This window comes from Dryobates pubescens, chromosome 7, assembly GCF_014839835.1.
Source record: "Dryobates pubescens isolate bDryPub1 chromosome 7, bDryPub1.pri, whole genome shotgun sequence".
NCBI classification, from domain to species: Eukaryota; Metazoa; Chordata; class Aves; order Piciformes; family Picidae; genus Dryobates; species Dryobates pubescens.
The window spans coordinates 43,875,938-43,890,415 of record NC_071618.1 but is presented as its reverse complement, the minus strand read 5'-3'; the positions used below and the strand labels follow the sequence as shown (position 1 = coordinate 43,890,415).

The 14,478-nt window shown below is 47.5% G+C and overlaps 1 long non-coding RNA gene across 1 annotated transcript in view; it reads left to right on the top strand.

Annotated features, from left to right (window-relative positions):
• The first annotated feature begins 2,164 nt into the window (after window positions 1–2,164).
• Window positions 2,165–14,478, top strand: part of LOC128897340 (uncharacterized) — a 67,458-nt gene continuing 55,144 nt past the window's right edge. Inside the window, exon 1 of the long non-coding RNA XR_008462347.1 lies at window positions 2,165–2,637. This is a non-coding gene — a long non-coding RNA (uncharacterized LOC128897340). The remainder of the gene's footprint in view (window positions 2,638–14,478) is intronic.

Genomic DNA, 14,478 nt, shown 5'->3' with positions numbered 1-14,478 from the left:
AACAATTCAGCTTTTCTTTAGAGGCTTCCAAAGTGCTGTTGCAACATTTCTGAGCGCCGTGGCTTTTGCCGAAGTTCAACACCCCCGATCCCCGCCCCGGTTCCGAGCGACCGGGCCGTGGCGAAGCGGGCAGCTCCCGCCCTTCTGTGCTCACGCGTTTCACCTCCTTCTTTTATCCTCCTTCGCCCAGTTCCATCACAACATTACTTTTTTAACATTTTGTTTCGTAACTGGGTTTAAAACAAACAAACAAACAAAACCCCCAACAACAAAACCCAGCCACGCAGTAAAAAAACTATTCCCATTTCCTTCTAAGTTTTCAGAGAAGAAGCCAAGTGAATTGCTTACCTACTCTCTATACAGCTCGGTTCTTTCCAGGAAGCCTTAAGCCTTTCCAGGAAGTTTGGGTCTGTTCTTTATTACCGCTATTTGCTACTTTCCACCATCAGTCAATTTTTACATGATCAGCTAAAGGGCTATTAAAAGAGTTCACTTTTGCCACGGGTTTTGTACGCGAAAGACGATCCGTTTTTCGAGTAACACCGAACGCTGTCCGTCTTCTAACCAGATCACTTTTGTTATTTTTCCCCCTCTTTGTTTTGTTTTGTTTTTAAACCACAGCAGAGCAGGAAAAGAGTAGCCACAGTCCCCGCGGAAAGCTCACGTCGTGTTCTGTCGCAAGAGCAGCGAAGTGGGACGGAGACCTCGCCGCCAAGCATCAAGCCGTAGACGAGCGGGAAAGCCCGAGATCTGGGGGAACGCTTCAAGAAAGGAACCACACTATGGAATTTGTTTTATTCAGTGGGAGCTTTCCCCAGCCATCACCTGCGCTCCCCGCGCCGCGGCAAGCCGGGGCCGTGCGTGGGCTGGGGCGGGGCGGTTTGGGGAGATTTCCGAGGGACTCGCACTTTCCCCCAGAAAATCATCATCGGGAAGGCATCCGTTGTCACGAAGCACAACTAAGAGGGGAAATCATCCGCCCATAGATTTCACGAAAGCAAGGAGCAGGGTTGGGAATGGCGCACACCTCGCCCAGTCCGAGGGCTGCACTTCTGCTGGGGGCACGCACGGCCCGCGAGTCCACCACGGGGAGTTTTAGGGCCACAGCACAACCGGGTGTCACGGCTACGAACGCCTCCACCTATCTTCTCTCCATTTCCTCTCTAACCCCTCAGGGACACCTTGCCGGCCTTGGTGCTGGCAAGCGAGGACCTCCCCGTCTAAACATAGAAAGGGGCAGGAGTCCCATGCATATTTCCCCGAGCACGTTACAGGCAGCAGCTCCACGAGCCCCGAGGCCGGAGCCGGGAGCGCCCGGCAGGCTCGGGCAAGCCCCGTCCTGGCCTCCGCCCGCCCAGGGCACGGCGGCTCTGCCTCCCGGGGTGGGAGAGGCGAGCCCTCGCTCTCCAGAAAAAAATTACAACCCGAAATGAATCCCCAAAAAAAACCAACCGAAAACTGAGTCGAAAGGGAAAAAAATGGGGGAAAAAAAAAAAAAAAAAAAAAAAAAAAGGGAAGGAAAACTAAAAAGCACCACGATTTTCCTGAGGCTAGCTACCCTGCGCCGTCCTGCCGGCGGAAAACTCCCCGCGTCCCGCCGCAGCCGAGGGCGGTGGCCGGGTTGACCGTAGGCGCTCAGGCCCGCGAGGGAAACAGGGGGTGGGCAAAGCTCGGCACCCGCTTAGGAACACGTTCCCCAGCCTTGGCGGCGGTGGAAGGCCCTCCTCTAGTGTTTGCAGTTTTCTTTGTTTACATTCAGTTTAGAAACATTGGCCTTCGGCCAGAAAAGCACCGGTTCCCCCTACCCCGAGCCTCCCCCATGCCTTCTCGGGTGGCGGAGAAGAAGAGAATTCTAACTTTCACAACCCTCGTGTTTTAAAACGTTCCCCCTTGGGCTCCCCGAATTAACCCTTCAGAAACAAAACGGGGCTGGACGGTGCCTGCACCTGCCCCTTGGAGCTCCCAACCGAGGGGGTCGCAACAGGTTTCTACCGGAGGGACGGAGGTGGAAGGTCTACCGGCGAAGCGCACCGAACCGAGCGGCGGAGCCCGGGGCCCTGGGTTCGGCGCGCCTCGCCTCGCCGCCCGCGGGGCGGTGCTGTGCGGCAGCCGGGCGAGGAAGCGGCGCGGTTCTCTCCGCTGCCGCCGCCGCACCGACCGGATCCCCCGTGCTCGGGGCCGCGCCGGCGGCGGGCTGGGAGAGCGCTGAGGTCGCTTGTATGCGCCGGGCTTCTATGTCGTTCGTTCCCCCTGGCTCGCCCCTCCACCCCGATATCTTCTACCACCACCCCTTGGTGAGGAGTAAGTGCCACTGCTCCGCCTTCTCCTTTTCGCAATGTTGACGCAATCTATAAATAGTGGAACAAAAGGACCAACTTCCTCGCAGCTTTGCTGAAACTGCACAAAAAAGGCAACCGGGGAGGGGACACACACGGTTATTTTTGATTTTATTTTTCTCCGGTTAAGAGGCGAATCCTCCTTCTCCCTTCCCCCTCCTTCCCACCCACCCCCCTGCTACTGGAAGATTTTTAATTTATTTTTTTTTTCCTCGCTGTCTCCTATGCTGGCAGCGTCCTGCGAGTGGCTATTTTGCTTTTGCACCGAGAGAAGGGCTTCCCCTCTCCTCCTCTTCTGACAGTAAGTGCCATTTAGCTACTGCCTTTTCTACGGGGGCGGGCGGGGGGAGGGGAGGAGGGGGCTGCTTGCTCGCCTACCTGCCTGCTGCCCCAGAGAGCGGGCCGGAGGGACCAGTAGCTCCGGGGATTGTGGGGAGACGACGGGGGCGACACACGGTTGAAGGAGCTTTGGGCAGTGGCGGGGCACGGGGCGTGAGGACCCGTGGATTTGGACGTGGGGGGAAAACAGTGAAATAAGGTGATCGGGAGAGGGGACGGTTGCTGCTGCCCGCCGAACAAAAGCAGACGCTGATATTAAACGAACGGGCTTTTGTTAGAGGGAAGTGTGTGTGTGTGTGCGTGTGTGCGCGTGCGGGGGGGACGACACCCCGCCCGCAGCAAGTTGCCGGGCGGCGGAGGGCACCTTAGACTTGTTTACCGCTCGGCGCTGCGTTCACCGGCATGTTTACCCTGCACACAGGACGCGGGGCTCCCCTCCCCGCCTCTCCTCACTCCACCCCCCCAAGCCCCTTCCCTCCTCCGCGCCCCGGGGAGGGGACAAGCGGAGCGGGGTTTAAAGAGGGGGGTGCGCGGTCAGGAGATGCTGATACGATCACGAGTAAAACAAGCTCACCCCCCACCCCCCCGCCCCTTTGCCAGTCGGATCGGTGCAAGCGCAGGCAGTTACTGGCCGGAGGGAGAATTACATCATCCCTTGCTCCAGTGATGCTACCTTTCGTGCCGCTACCATGCGCGCAGGCAAACAAGCGGGGGCGCGCCTCCCACCTCCAGGTCTCCCCTATCCCCGGCTCGGGCGCAAGCCCGAGTCGCGGGGGGGTGAGGCGCGCCCCCGCGTCACTCCACACACACACACACACGCACACGCACACGCCCGCCCGCCTGAGTGTTTACAGCGCTCACAGAGGCGTATTGTGACGTCGCCTGAGTGACAGCCCGCCGCGCCAACAGGGGGGGCCGCGGCCCCCGACGCCGAGGCAGAACACGGGCGCCCCACCCGCCAACCCCCCACGCCGCGCGGGGACAGCGGCCGTGTGCACTTCCGCGGCGCTCACAGGGAGACTAAGCTGAGACTAAATACTTCCAAAAGTCAGATCAAAGGGATACGGCCCGGGACTCGCGTGGCTTACGTGATGCCGATCAGTTCGCGTTTATGACGTTTTGTGACGTCCTCAGCGCACACTGTACGCTGGAGAAGGGATTTCCTGTGGGAGAAGCGCGGGGCAAGCGAGAGCTGCCTACGAAGTTAACACCGCTGTGCCAAGCCTCTAGGACACCCCTCGGGAGTAAGCTGGGACACAGGGGCCGGCCTTCCTTCTGAGAGGGTCTGGCACGGGGAAGGCGTGAGCATATAAACAGTTACATCGATGGCTTTGGACACATAATTGTCCGGAGTGGACAACAAAAAGCTGATTATTATTATTTTTTTTTTTAATATTAAAGGGGGGGAAAAAGGAAAAGAAAAAAAAAAAAAAGAAGGGAAATAGATTTAAGCAGAAAAGACAAAACATGAATTTCACACGTTGTCTGCTTTCCCCAGCGTTAGGAGCGTAACGTTAGAGGGTTAGAAACTCGTTGCAATATGCTACTGGGGCAGTAAAAGAGGGGGATTTTTTTTTCCACTCAATCTGTGAAAACATGGAAGTAGTACTTACCCACTGCAAAACAAATAAATCCATATCACACTAAAACCAACAGAAAGTTTCTCAAAAACTGATTACTTGTGGAGAACTGCTTGCCAGGATGCAGCAGTGTAATATTGTTCCTCAAACATCGTTTACTCGCTGCAAAACGCAAGTAACTGTGAAGCCTTGTTTAGTGCTAGGCGCAGTTTTTAATGTGTTAATGGTTTGCAGTTTCTTCACAGCGTATTACTTTTTGAAGTCTGGGTGTTTTCTACTTGTGCAGAAAATAGACTGAGAAGCTTTGAGCTCCTACTGTTACAAAAGTTAAAAGGAAACAAAGTTGAGCTGCTAAGTCGGCAGTCTGGAATGAGTCAATAGTATCTCCTTTGTCCCCGCTAGCTTTCCCTGCTATGGTGTATCTTTGCTCTATTTCCTCTGCACAAGCAAACCAGCATTTCCACCCTCGGTATATTTATCAGACCTCGTGTGTCTCCTGCCTTCTAAATATTCCAACCTACCAGCAAAATTCAAATGCATCTGCCTTTCCAGGCTGTGTACAACAGTTGTGCTATCGTCAATGGCAGTATGCTCACTTCTTTAACCACGCAGATACTTACACATTTTCCATTATCTATAATTAATGGGCCAAGTTATTCTTGCTTTGTTGTCCTAAGCCTTCAGAAGGGAACAAATCTGCCTTTTAAAAGTATTCCATCACCTCTTGTTTTTCCAAACAAACAAACAAAAAGGATGGGGACAGAGACACAAAGGAGATATAAATAACTCCCCGCCTCATTTACTTGGGGATTCCCTGGGAGTCTCAGAGGGCACAGAGGTAACATAGCCGGCTTTTACAACGAGATCACAGGTCCTGACACAGGGTCACAGAGAATCTATGCTTGGCTAGCCCTGTGCTCCAGTTTTGTTTAGCTGGTAGCTAGTCCCTTGAGGGATCAGTGTCAACTTAAGCATGCTAACTTCTACAGGCAATGGGGCGGCCAGCGACTGAGAGCTGTAACTGGCTCCTGGAGGGCTCCCCAGGTCTGCGGCACTTGAAGCTTGAGTGCTGCTGCCAGGCTGCTTCTACGGCCCTAGAACTTGTCACAGAAAGAAATCAAAGTAGCAACAGTTCAAAGCAAGCCCCAACACTGCCTGCTTTCTGAAAACGAAAGGCGGGTAGATGTGTTAGGGGGATTGGAAAAGCAGCTTGGGTAGGGACGTAGCTTAGCTCACAGACTGAGGCACGACACAGAATTAGCATTACTTATTCTGCAGATGTATCACACTCCCAGAGATGATAAACACATGTCAAATCAATACTCCACATGTAAAGGTATTACTGTTCTGCAACTAGAATAGGTGCATACTTTTTCTGTATTAAGTGTATGCCTTAAATTAGTCCCTTAAGGAGGTACATTTATTTATATACATATATATAAATATAAATATATATATATATAAATATAAATATATAGATATATCTATATCTACCTATCTATGTATATGTAATTCCTCACATTAATACCCTCTTCTGGTTTGACTATCCAAAAGCACTGGAGACTAGAGTACAAAGGAAAGTGAAACTGTACTAACTCATTGGGAGGTTGAATCCTGTGTTTTAATATTCACAGTATACAAGTTTTACTTAATTTTATGTTAGAGTACAAAGGCTCTTTTTTAGGTTTGCAAAATGATGACCATTTCAGTTTGCTTTGTAAAAATCAGGCTTGTCTATTATTAATGTATCTAAGCCTACTTTACTGAGTTATTTATTTTATTATTTGAATTACATAAACAAGTGATTTAGCATATAAGCATCCAAATGGCCATTCCTTTCCTTTTTCACACTCAAAAAAAAAAGACTATTGGTCAACTTCTGCTGTGGTATTGTATCTTGTGACCATTCTGCCTGTACCATTTGGTGTCTGAGACGTTTTTCTTTGAGTGTCATTCTGTACTTGAGCCCCTGTTATTTTTAAAAGAACCCTTTCCAGGAAAAAAAAAAAAATGCAGCCTGATAATTCCTAAAGACATCAAGCAGTTTTCTCTGATGAGCAGAAAGGTCTGTGCCACGAATTTCTGCAGCTTTTGTTTAAAACTCTAAACACATCTCTGCCTTTTCGGTTTGGGAACTGGGCAGCCACAGGCAGCACGATCTTCCTGGTTCTGTCAGCAGGCAGTTCCAGTGTTTCAGCTTTTGCACAGTAGCACTTTAACAAGCAGCAGCCATGCATAACTAACAAGCCTGCGAGTCCAGTTGCTGCCTTTTCAGAAGGCTGTAGCCAGCTCTTAAGATACCCCAAAATGTTCATTTTACACTGTTGCAGCCATATGATAAAACTATTAACAGCAGGAAAGTGCAGCGGTGACTCGTAATGGGTGAGATACAGAAAAGAACGTTAAAAAATGGAGCCTGAGGTGCAGAAAGAGGAAGCAGCAGAGCTCCAGCTATCCTTTTATAGCAACTGGTGCATTGTGGAAAGTGGGAAAGAAAAGAAAACAACACTCTTCTTTTCCTTCTAGTAGCTAGCTAGTGATGCCATGACCGTTCTCACTGATAACTTTCTTGGAGAAATCTTTCTGGAGGCTTCATTCCTAGCATCTGGAAATGAGAAGTATTCTTTCCCCCAGTTCTTTCTGTATTCAGACAGATATTCTTTCTGATAGTCAATCCTGTATTCTGGGTCTTAGCTTCTAGATGTACTGATGGATGCCTAATAGAACAGTTTTCAGGTTTGGCACTAATGCTTCATTAAAACTACCATATTGTTTCAGAATATTTTGAAGTAGTGTAGTGGTTTTCATTGGTATTTTCCACATGTACAGTTAGCTTTCTGAATACTGTGTATCTATACATCATAGCTTATCTTGGCCTCACTTTAAAATGTGTACATGATGTGCACACAAAAAGATACCTAGCACAGATTAAAGAAGTGTTCTCAGTATGGGTTACAGCTACAAAGAAATCTTCTGTAAAAAATGAATGGAAACTAGGAAAGCAGTAGCTCATCAGATGGGGAATATGTCATTTAGGCTGCATGATGGAATAAATAAATATGCCAAAAACTAGACAACACTACCTGTCTCCCCCTGTACTCTGCACTGGTTAGGCCTCACCTTGAGTCCTGTGTCCAGTTCTGGGCCCCTCAGTTTAAGAAGGACATTGAGACACTTGAACGTGTCCAGAGAAGGGCAACAAGGCTGGGGAGAGGCCTTGAGCACAGCCCTGTGAGGAGAGGCTGAGGGAGCTGGGGTTGCTTAGCCTGGAGAAGAGGAGGCTCAGGGGTGACCTCATTGCCCTCTACAAGTACCTGAAGGGGGGTTATAGCCAGGAGGGAGTTGGTCTCTTCTCTCAGGCAACCAGCACCAGAACAAGAGGACACAGTCTCAAGCTGTGCCAGGGGAAGTTTAGGCTCAAGCTGAGGAGAAAGTTCTTCACTGAGAGAGTCATTCGTCATTGGGATGTGCTGCCCAGGGAGGTGGTGGAGTCACCGTCCCTGGAGGTGTTCAAGAGGGGATTGGATGTGGCACTTGGTGCCGTGGTCTAGTCATGAGGTCTGTGGTGACAGGTTGGACTTGATGATCTTTGAGGTCTCTTCCAACCTTGGTGATTCTGTGATACTGTCAAATCAAAACCACTATACCTTTTCAGGACTCTTAGTACCCTTGTTTCTGAATGAATGTGGTATGTGCACGAAAATGCTTTCCTGTGAAATAATAACTTTCACAAAGGTTCCACTGTGTGACAGTGTAGTGACTGGCTGTCACAACCACTGACTAAATATTAATGTTGCTAGTCTTTCCAAGTTAAATCTATGAACTACTACATCTGGATGACTTCTAAATCCCTGCCCACAAGTGAAACTCCAACTTGACTTGCACGTTGTCTGTCCTTGTTTGTAAAATTGCTTCAGTAACTTACTTCAGCTCATCAATTTTACTTTTATTGGTTGGTTAGATAGCCTCTTTTGATCTGGAGTTCATTTCATGTTAGTTGTACAGCACTAACAAGTGCAATAAGCACTGCAGACTAACTAGAAGCAGCTCCATGTTAGTGCAACCACTTCGGTTTTGTAACTCCTACAGATTTTCATCCCTTACAAGCGATGATTTACATACCAGGGAGGGAAAATGAAAATGAGGGGGAAGTTCATTATAACCCTGGAAGTGTACTGTAGTTTCTCCTAATGCAGACTAGATTAAACCTGGCCTATGTCAAAAGAACTGTGAAGAGTGAGAGCAAAGGGGCCTTTCTCATAATGGTCATGCACAATGAATGCTCTCTTCACTCAAGAGAGAAAACCAAACCCAAAATGGGCAGGAGGATCTGGGCTCCTGTTCTTCCACCTTCACTCCCTACCCCCAACCTCTGAGCTGTAAAGAAAGGATCAGACTGCATTATTTTAAAAGCTGATGGGGTACACAACACTTTGTCAGCATAATGGAGAGCACTGGGAGAAAACATGTCTCAAGAACTCCCTGAAGGGGCACATACTACTGCACAACATCCTTACTCAGGATTGTGACTTAGCAGCAGAGCTAAGCCTTTGAGTAAGCGACAAGAACTTTCCCTATAACATACAATATTTTTAGGAACATACACAAATAAGATTATTATTGAACTACCTTACCTTTGACACATGGTTTTGAAAGCTTCAGGCTTGACTCAAGTCATACAAAACAATCACAATAGCTCAGCACTGCAGGTACAGCAGACCTGTAAATAAATGAAAGAAGAAATTAAGTGACAGCATAATCTCCTGAACACCCTTGAGTGAACTGAATGGATTAACACATTAAAGAATACAGTGGCTCCCTCTTTCATCCCACCATCTGAGTGCAGATTGCTAGTTGCTGTTCCTACAGACATAGACATCCACAGAAATCACAGAAACATTCAGGTTGGAAAAGACCCTCAGGATCCCCAAGCCCAACCAAGGACCCTGCTCCACAAAGCTCCCCCCTAAACCATAGCCCCAAGCACCAACTCTAAAGGCCCTTTAAAGACATCCAGGGTGGGTGACTCAACCACCTCCCTGGGCAGCACATGCTGTAAAGATTGTTTTCCTAATGTCCCCTGTCAAAATCCCACAGCACCTGGGCTCTGCTGGAGTCTCCTCCCAGCCCAGGTGGGGCCACTTTGCCCTCCCCACCCACTGCCCTATTTAATCCCCCCCAGGAAAGGCAGCAGCCCCAAGCTGAGCCCATCTGGGCTGAGGATCCTCCTCTCATTGCTGGTGAGTGCCCCTGGTGCACACTGGGTGATGGTGGTGGTGACAAAAGGCCGGGGGGCCTGGTGGCCCCCCGGTTGTTAGGGCCAGGGTTGATGACTGCGCCAATATCATCCACGGGTGCTGGCTGGGGCTCCTTGCTGGGGCTGAGCTCCTCTGGGTGGTCCCTTGGCTGGTGAGGGTCCTGCCCCCAGCTCTGGGATGGGTGTAAAACTAGTGGTGGGGGAGCAGGAGCTGTTTAGACAGGGTGGAGGATGGCATAGAGTGAGCAGGAGCTGCTTTGGGGAGATGAAAGGGATTGGGGGGGATGGTGCAGGAGCAGGAGCTGCTTTGGGGAGATGAAAGGGATTGGGGGGGATGGTGCAGGAGCAGGAGCTGCTTTGGGAAGGTGAACATTTAAAGTTAAATCATACAGCTGATACTAACTCTCTATCCAGGTGGAAGAGGGATGGTGTTGTGACCAAGGTTTGGAATGGGAGCTCTGATGAGGGCCATGCTCCTGTCTCTGAGTCAGAATTTGACCAACAGCTTTTCAATTCTAAGAGGCAATTAGAACTGTCCTACCTCTCACTGAACATGAGACTGTGTGTAGTAAGGTTATTTCAAGTCTGAAATAACCTAAGGTCCTGAGGGAAGTACTGAGCAGTGTTTTGTTTGGCTGTGTATTTCTTTCCCAGATAGAAAAGTTACAGTTCCAGAGGTAAGGTCTCCAGTCAGTGTCTACTGAATGTCTAAATGCTAATGCAGCTGGGATGGTCTCCTTCAAAGGAGTTCTCAGGCTGTATCCTGTCTCTGTAGAAAAGAACCCAAAGTGACAGCAACTGGAATCCTCAGCAGCCTCCCACAGCCTTCTTGCTAGACAGGAAGGCTTGACTGAGAAAGGGCACTGTAAGCCTCCTGCCTCTCCCAGGGAAGGATTCTCCTGTAGGAATTGTGGAAAGAAGCCATGAGCCTTCCCACAGGGGAAGCTTTGGGTGCAGTGGGAGAGTCTGCACCAAGCACTGCAGAGATGCTGGGCTGGGAGTCAGTGGCACTCAGGGTCTAGAAGAGATGTAACATTTATTCTGTTCTGGTTTGGTATCATCTCTCAAGCAGCCCAACAAGGAGAAGGTACAACTCCTGTTTAATCTTGCTGCAGCCAATTCTACCTCAGCTCTGGAAAAGAAACAACATCTCACCCTGGTCTTCAGAACAACACAGCCCCATGTTGGGATCTATAGGTGGAAAGCTGTGTGTTAGATCTAGGCAGCTGTTACTAATCCCTGAGTTCAACACACAGGCTGGCACACATCCCATGGGGAAGCAAGAACTAAAAGGAGGCAACAAGCTCACAAGTAGTAGTGAAACTCTTTCTCATACATAACATTCATCTTTCATGCTGGGAATAGGGAAAAGGCACAGGAAAATGGAGGGAAAGACAAGAGAGGCTTAATGGAAGAGGCTGAACTGGATGAAGGAAGACATTAACTAAGAAAGGAGTATCCCATTTCCTTTCTGATGCTGTGTAAATGACTGAACCAGAGCCCACACATTCTCTTGCAGATTGTCACTAGGATTCTACCTCTCTGTGCCCCTCAGGTCATGAGTGACCATGTACTGACCCCTGACTGACTCCAGCAAGCCTACAACCTCCCTCACCACTTGGGTCCATGTGATGCTACATATTGCATGCTGCCTTCCCTTCTTTTTCTTTTCTTAACTTTATCAATCTGTTCCTCTCTCTAAAAACTTCCTCTCACCTTTTACATCTCTGCACAGCCTCTCTTGCACTGAGAAGCTTCTTGATACTCCAACAGACACGTGTTAAGGTGTAAGGAAAACCATAAGAAGATTATTTCAGGGAGATACTTGGCAACTTGGAAAAAAAAAAAGAATATTTTATTTCACAGAACATAAAATCTTTTAAACTGGAAGAGGGTCATGTTGATATATTTATATATATCTATTTATGTAGATATATAATCACTAAAACGTCTGCTGAAAGGGAAGGAAACTAACTGTAGATGCTGGTGCAAAAGGAAGTTCTGTCCTAGTAGAGATCAACAAAAAAAATGAAGTTCTTAGAGTGTATAAAACATGTAATAAGTGCTGAACTTCTGCCTGTGACTTAAACACCAAGCTGCAAGTGTGGGCTGCTCTTTAATGTGTCCAACGGCCTTAACGCTGCAACCTATACAAGGAGATAATTAACACAATAGCATTCACCAAGCACAAAACTGAGATATTCTTTTCATTGAAACTTCTCCAGCTCTAACAAAGGCACCATTCAAAATAAAAAAGCATTTCAAAGACCACTGTAGATGCTGGACACAGACTGATTCTTGAGTTAAAGACAGACATCCGCTAGCCAAAAGGAGTAACTCGAACAAAAGGGAGGCTTTCAAGTTTCAGATCTTCAAGTTTGAGAGCTCTAGTTTGAACTTATCTATGTTTTCACACATCAGTAGGTTCAGTGGAGTTAGAAATACCCAGTATGTGTAATGAAAACAATCTCTATCAGTGGCTACAGCATGAACATGATAACGTATGTTTTCCAAGCCTGGAGCATTGTCAAGCAATTACTGTTTGTCAAGACAACACACTCGACAGTCAAGGTCATCTAACCCCAGGTTGTCTCCTTCTACCTTGTTCTGAGGCAGTTCTCAGTAACTCAGCTGCCCAGCTTGCTTTAATTTGCTCTGAACTAATTTGCAGACACAGGCTTCTCTTGCCCCACAGAGCCCAGGGAGGCAGAGGCAACAGCAAGGGGTGCAGCTACTGCGCTGTGATGGCTCATAGAAGCAACAGCTGCTGGGGTTTTGTTCCAAGATGAAGGAGGGCCGTGCAGGTCAGAGGGGACTCCTGGACAACTGATTATTAACCAGGGCTTTCTAAAGCCCTTGCAAGGCCCATATTGTGTTTGTTTAGGACCCAGAACTACAAGTGCATGTTATCAGCAGACTGTGTGGATTGGATTGTGTCACTGAGTTAAATTATCATTTCAAGCTACCTTTTGAAACAGACAAGAGAGAGAGACCTTGCCTTACAGAGTCTGTTCTGATCTGATTTTACATTTGTGCTTCTTCATTTTAATTCCAAGACCTTCATTCAACTAAAGGCATCCTTTTTACACAACAGGATTACTTTTGCTACCCAGGCATTATGTCACACCTGTACAATTTTTACTTAATCATCTGTATCAATAACCTCTGATTCTTAAGTCTCACTTTTTATGTTCTAAAGTGTAACGGCTTTTCTTTGCCACCTGATTCAGTCTTTCACTTATAGTTTGCAAACTGTATTGAGGTGGGAAATGGAATTCAATTAAAATGTAGCAAAAGAGCATTTTTTTTGGGTCAATTAAATTAAGTAGCAGTAGAAGTATACAACATGGAAGAAAAGAACTATCAGAACACACTGGCTGAAAACTGACTTACTCAATCAGGACTAATCACTGCAAGTTGGTGAGCTTCAGTGATTGTTTCTGGTCAGCATGACCTTCAAGACTTTAGAACTGGTACATCTCATCTTACAGTTTTCATTCATGGATCTGTTGAGAAACAATAAAACTGCTTGCTTTTTTCCCCATCTCTGAGTGGATTTTTCATTTTTGAACATACTCATCTACTTTATGTTAATGATTAGTAAAAGAGAAGAGAGGAGAGGCTGAGGGAGCTGGGGTTGCTTAGCCTGCAGAAGAGGAGGCTCAGGGGAGACCTCCTTGCTCTCTACAACTCCCTGAAAGGAGGTTGTAGCCAGGTGGGGGTTGGTCTCTTCTCCCAGGCAACAAGAACAAGAGGACACAGTCTCAAGCTGTGCCAGGGGAAGTTGAGGCTGGAGGTGAGGAGAAAGTTCTTCCCAGCAAGAGAGATTGGCCATTGGAATGTGCTGCCCAGGGAGGTGGTGGAGTCACCATCCCTGGAGTGCACAAGAGAGGATTTGATGTGGCACTTGAAGCCATGGTTTAGCTAATCCTGAGGTGTTGGGTGATAAGCTGGACTTGATGATCTCTGAGGTCTTTCCCAGTCTTTATGATTCTATGAAAATCATGAGAAGCTTGTTCAGCATTCAGTAGGTTCTAGTTACAACTTCTCTGCCAGTGACTTTCAACCTTTCAGTGGTTTGACTTTCTCTTAAAAGTTTGGCATCAAAAAGAGTGTTGCACAGAATTTTAATGCTGTTATTTTACTGTACTATAGTAAATTAAACCTCAGGACTGGCTGTCATACTTAAGTGGTCTTGTTAAAAAAGAAACATTTAATTGAAATAAAGCACATATATAGAACTCATTAAATATATACTAATCTTTCCAGGAGGCCACACAAGCAATGTGGATTCCTTACTTTCTGATTTATCAGCCCTTTATGCCAGATTCAAACCAGAAAAGGTTCCTACTGTGCCTGCTGATGTACATACAAAGTTAAAAAGACAGAGCCCTGGCACAGGGGCTGCATTCATTTGCTCAATACCCAAGGTGTTAGAAGTGAAAAGCCAAACAGGAGAAGCTTTTATTTGTTTGTTTGTATCTTTTAAAGCACTGTGTGTTCAGGTGCAGATTTACCAGCAGCAGGAGGCAGAGGGTGAAAGGATGCTATGAAAGGCTCTGTATTCTCCCTGTTTCCCCATCCCTTCCTGTTTCCCTCCTCCCCAAGTCCTAGCTGCAGTGACCTGTGCCTAGCTAGTGAAAATTGGAAGGACTTTAAGCCAACCAGGGAACTGAACACAAGCACTGACCACCTTAACCTCTGCTAAATATAGAGACATCCCATTGAATTTCCCTGTCCTTGTGAATGACTGAGGGAGTTGTACTGACAGTAGGTTTATCCTGCTAAGCTGAAAGGAAGAGAAGGAAAGTTAATTCTGAGAATGCCCAAAGATGTCTTGCCAAACTTTAGAAGGTGACTTCCATTGGCATGACAGCTCTGGGACTGAATTTATTAATTCAACAAGGATCAGAATGGAATTCCCCAAATTACTGTGATGGAAACAACACTCTCCTATGGATTTGCT